Genomic DNA, 6000 nt, shown 5'->3' on the forward strand with positions numbered 1-6000 from the left:
TAGAAATCTTAATAGATTATTTCACTTCTGTTAAATGAGGCTGAGCTTACAAGTCAGAAGAAGCCCATTGGTATGAATTGTGAGCTGCAATGCCAGCTCCCTGCCCAGTACCTGTCGAGGTACCTGGAATTCTACTGCCACTTTTCACACAATCTTGAGATGTTCTCAGCCTCTAAGAATGTACTATTAAAATCCCAGAGTCCCTGAGCTGTCCCTCAGGTCCTCCAGGAGGCCTCACGCAGCACCCCGCCCCCACTGGGTTTCTCAACATGGTGCCCTCCTCTGGATTTGTCTTTGCAAGCTCTGCTCCGCCTCATCTTGTGGGGGAGCTGCTCTCTGCTAGTTATCACCATGGAGGCATGAAACAGATAGTCAGTGTGGTGGACAGGGGTTGGTTTGCCCTTCCTGTTACCCGTTCTCTCTTCTATTGTTAAGAGCACTTGAAATTTTCTTGGCTGCACCAACCCCTTCCACTCCCTCTTCTCTAGCCCAACCTTTGGCATGTGTCTAGGCCTCATCAATTGGAGTCACAGTGATTGGTTCTTGGAGGCCACATGACTTAATTTGAGCCAATGAGAAGCAGTCCTGAAGTTTGGGCTGGGATGACAGGGCTGAAGCACATTGTCCTCTGGGGTTGCTAAGAAAGTGGGGAGATGCTGGAGGCCATATAAGAATAAAGCCAACACAGAGAAAGGCAAAACTGACAAACTGGAAAAAAGATTTCTGATGACATTATTTTGGCACCTGATCTAGCTGTGCTTGAAGCCAGTCTACCCTAATTATGGAGCCAATTAAATCCTGCTTTATGCTTATGTCATTTCAAGTTAAGTTCTGTCACTTGCAACCCAAAAACTCCTGGTTAATGTAACAAGGAAATGTGTTATTGTTCTTGAAATGTTTACATTTTAATAATAGACATGTTTTCAGCTCAGAGATACATTTGTATGATAGAATTTCAGTCATCGGTGTGAAGCTAGTGGCTGAAATGCTTTGAAGTAGGGTTAGGAACTAGAGACACTTAAATTCCACTCCACCAGTGACTGTCTCATCTCTTGTCATTGAGAGTGGCCCAACTTCAAGGCCTGACCCTCTCGGCCCAAAGGAGCACCTCTGCTGGTGTCAGGCCTGAGGACACAGCCAGCACTGGGTGATCCCTCCATGCGAGAACATTTCTCACTGAAATTCCTTCAGCATGCTTGTCCTCATAATCAGCGGGCACCACTCCTACAATGAGTATTACTATGTGAGAATCAGCTAAGGTGGCAGCTTGTCCTAGAAATGTCATCTTGCATCCTGCCTCCATTTACTGGCCTTCCACGTTTAGCGTTCAGACAGGCAGCCAGACTTGGCAGGAAGAGGCTATTTTTCCGAAAGTTAAAACTGCTCTCCCAGCTGGCGGAGGGAGCGGGGCTCAAAGGTCAGCTCACATACCAGACCATCCTTCTCCTTTTAATAAGAATGGCTGCCCTCTTTGTTTGCTTTGAGAGAAGATCGTTTTCTGAGAGCCAAGTGACTGGACTCCCAACAGCCATTCTCACCGGGTAGGACCCACCGAAGAATGCAGGGCAAGCATCAAATCAACTCTCAGAGCGTAGAAAGAATCCCTTTCGCGTGGACATCAATTACATTCATTAATGGCTCACGAATTAGTTCAGTTTAATTTTTTGATCTGTGGGATTGCTGTAAATTGAGCTCCAGCAACAGACCCTGCGAGCAGGACTTACATGTAAATGGTTTATTAAGGAAATGCTCTCATGGCAGCCAGGAAGCAGGGAAGCTGGACAGAAAAGGGGAAAGCCCAGGCCAAGTGCCATCTCAGGCAAAGTCCCCCTTGGCCTGAACCCAAGGAGCTCTGGTGTGTCCCCAGTCAGGGCAAGGGCGCTGGGCTCTCAAACCCCTTCACTGGCAGTTGGCAGTCCTGGTTATGGGCCACCTGGAGGACAGAAAGACATAAACCGCAGGCCATCTGGCTCCACACTAGTGAGCACAATGACTCAGTAGATGGAGGGTAGTTATAGCAACAGCTTACAGAGGGGCCGTAGGGAAGGCACTCACAGACGTGGTAAAAAGACGTGTGGTGTCAGGATGGGTGCCACAGAGCTTCCCAAAGACTCACCACACAGACTACAAAATGCAGAGGTGCTGGGCTCACAGCTTTGGGAGGATTAACCGACCCATCTTTCTTTGAGAACTACCACCATCACCGCCACGCCCATCCCTCCACCACCCCACCGCTCGCAGTCCAACCTTACACGGCTGAGTCCATTTGCCTCCCTGGCCACAAACCAGCAGGGAGAACTTCTCCTGAGAGTTTGGTTCAAAAACTGAGAATCATATTCAGTCTGGCTGTTGGCCTGGACAGAGATGGAATGGACTTAAGAGTGAGGTCGCCATTATGGGGTGGCCAGGCTTGGCCATAGGCCCAAAGAAGCAAAGAAAACCAATCCACAGAAAGAGAAAGGAGTATATAAGCGGATTCATAGCTAATAGTTATTAAGCGCTGGCTATGCATCAGGCCCTGTTTACATACAGGTGAATCATCAGATCCTTACCCCAAGCCTGTGAGGTGCAACTGGAGTTGTTCTCATCCAAGGTGAAGGACACTCAGGTCTCAAGTGGTTTAGTAAATTATCCAGGGTCACACGGCTTGAAAGGGTACAGTCAGGATTCAGTCCTCTGGTTTAACTCCAGAGCCACTTGCTGTCCACAGGCCAGGAAGGCAGCTCAGGGGCCCAGATTAGACTTTGTGGCAGTTCAGGTGACAGATGATGGTGTCTGGGGCCAGGACTGAGACTGAGGGATAGCTAGAGAGAAGATCTGAGATGTAACCAGGAAGTAGAATCCACTGGGTCAGCTGCTGGCAAGGAAGAGGATCTCTATGTCTCTGGCAGGAGCCACAGGGTGGAAGGTGGGGCTCGCCAAGGTGGGAAGAGCTGTGCAGAAGCCAGTCTGATAGGCAGAAGGAGGCGGGAGTGAGAGCAGTGTTGTGCTGTGTCTGACGAGAAGAAAGCAGATAAAATGCAGGCACCGTTCTCTCTCTTCAGCCTCATTGCTACTTTTTTATAGTCCGGCTCAAAATTCTCTCTCTTTTACAAACCCGCCTCCAAAAATGTTGTAGGGCCTAGAAACTCCCGTGAATTCAGATCCGAACAGCAGTGGAAAGAACTTGAGGTTTGGGATGGGGAGGGCTAAACTCGGCCCTGGTCTACCTCCTGTACATGTGCCCCCATACTTGGACGTGCCCCCTAACCTCTCTGTTTCATTTTCTCTAAAATGAGAGTTTGGGACATGATGTTGTCTAAGATAATTCTCTAATAGTTGTCAAGAGTTCTAATTTTTTCTTATTCAGTAATTGTCTTTGCCAAGAGTACACGCTACGTCTTTCAAAAACAGAATGGTGTTGCCAAATTTAAAAAGCACTGGATATGCAGAGCGCCGTGTACAGTTACACCACAGTGACTTTTAATTACTTAATTTGAAGAGTTAATATAGGTTGTGGTTAAACAGAGAGACAAATGATCTGAATTCAGTTAGCCACTTCCTGGGTATATGGCCTTGGCAAATTACTGAACCTCTCTGTGCCTCTGCAAAATGGGCACAGGATTACCATGACAACGATTAATGCATGTTAAGTTCTCTATGTATTACATAATTACTATTTAGAGTAACTACTCTTTAGCCTCCAACTTTCTTATCTGTAGAATGGGATTAATAATAAATACTTATAATTAAAAATATGGGGAAAATTAAATAAAGTCATATATCAACTTGAAGCAACATAAAGCCTATCTCTTTGTAAGTGTTCGATCAATGTGGATAGACAGACAGCCAGGCAGACAGACAGACAACTAGAACCTGGTTCCCAACCCCACTCCAGTTTCCAAGGAATAACAGCCCTTGCTCCTATTGAAGTGTGTTTGTGACAGGAAAGGACTCAGTCAGGCTCTGTGCTGTCATTTTCACCCCGTTGTTTGAGGGCTTTTATTTTAGAATAATACTAAGTTTTCCTTAATGCCTTTCTTTAAAAGTAGCACAGTGTGTCTGAGCTCAGCGGTTTGCATTCTCCTCTGAGTAGTGGAAGGTCTGTTTCTCCTCAGGATGGTTTTAAAGTAGAAACTGACCTGCTGGTGCTCTTTCTCCTAAATCAAACATCTAGCTTCCATTTATTGAAAATGAGTTGAAAGAAAGAATCACATAATTATGCTTCTTCTCATATTCTTTCTAACACATTGCTCCTAGCAGAATCTGTGTTATGCCATGAAATTCTGCAGCTTACGAAAATTTAATAGCAACATGGGCCCAAAGAAAAGTATTCTACACTTAACACAGATGAAAATGCTCCTCGGGAGAATAACACGCCACAATTTATTCCAGGCATTTAGGAGTGTGTACTTGATAGAAGAAAAGATGCAGCTCGAAAAGTCGGAAAAGGAAACCAGAAAATATGAGCCAGGGGTCTGAGCATCTCCAATCTTATGGAAAAGAACAAGAAGAGAAGATGGCGGCGTGTGCTCTGCTTCTCGTCCCATCCTCCACCCTGGAGTCTCTCCATGATCGTAGTGAGTGAACTGGCGAGATTTGTATTTAAATTCATGATAGAAGAGGAAACGCCCTTTTCAGCTGCCTCTCATTTTAGACCTGACTGTACTTTCTGCCCCCTCCCCCACTGTCTCTTGTTGGCTCCTGTGAATTAGGTGCATCAGAAGAGCAGTGACTCATGCAACTGAGGCTTGGGGAGATATGTGGTTTAGTGAGGAAGAAAGAAGGCCAAGTTCATTGCAGGCATTGCCTTTCAAGAGCCGAATAGCGAAAGTAGGTGACAGAGGGAGCATGGCCCCTCATCCTCGCAGTTTCCTCCAGTGCTGTGGCACCATGAGAGACACAAAAATAGATGACAGAGCTTCTCTGCCTTCAGCAAAGTTATGGATTATCTTGGGCTAAATTTGGTAACTTGAGCCTCACGTTTTCCAGCTTCAACCACTTGGCAAGACAATTCCTAAGGCCTGATTGATAACTGCTCGGTGCCTGGAGCGATCTGACATTGCAGAGGGAAGAGCTTGGAACCAAGTAAGCAATCAATAGACGGAGCTTCCTCTCGCAGGCACAGCTCTAGAAAGGCTACACGAGGGGCTTCAAGACAGCCGTCCGCTTGGGAAGGTGCAGAACCTAAAGGCCATATGTACTGAGCCAATACCATGAATTTCATTAGGCTGTATACTTATTTGGGGTGGTCTGAGGAGGGGCTGATGGAAGTTTGGGGAGGTAGACTAAAGCTACCCCAGTCATCCCTTGATGCCACCTGTGCAAACCACTATACGCAGCAGCCCGGGGAGAGGAATGCACCGTTGCTGCCACCAAAAAGCTTACTCACTATTTGGACGTGCACATTAAAACAAACAAAAGCTCTGATAAAATAGGACCATCCAGGAACGGGCCAGATGAGTGTGAGGGGTGCAGGTGCACCAGTGTGGGTTCAGGAAAGCTTCACAGATGAGATTGCGAAGCATGAATGGGTGGGTGGAGAGAAAAGTGTGGACAATGGGATGGATGAGAAGGTTGAAATAAGCATATGTGAAGACAGGGAACTGAGCAGGTGAACATGTAAAGGACCATGTGGTTTTTACTGAACCATTCATTTATTCCACAGACATGTATTGTTCATCTACCCAGTGCCAGGCATTATCCTGGGTGCTAGGGACCCAGCAGTAAATAAATCATGTTCCCTAGAATGTGAGGATTGCTGCCCTGATTTCAGCCCCAGCCTACCTGCCCCATGTTCCTGGCAGCCACTCCCATCTTCAATCCTGCCTGCAGAGCGGGTTCTCGTTTCAGGCCATTCTTCAGTGCAGACAGATACACCTTCCCCCCCGCCACCCCCTACCCCTGCCACCCCCAGCCATTGTGCAGGCAGCTCCTGTGACGTGGGGCAGACACAGGATAAATTACCGCCCCATCATCTTCATGCATAAAACATGGCACGGGAGGCTGCCCAGCCTGCAG

The sequence above is a fragment of the Pteropus medius genome, unplaced genomic scaffold (genome assembly GCF_902729225.1).
Source record: "Pteropus medius unplaced genomic scaffold, Ma_sr-lr_union100, whole genome shotgun sequence".
NCBI classification, from domain to species: domain Eukaryota; kingdom Metazoa; phylum Chordata; class Mammalia; order Chiroptera; family Pteropodidae; genus Pteropus; species Pteropus medius.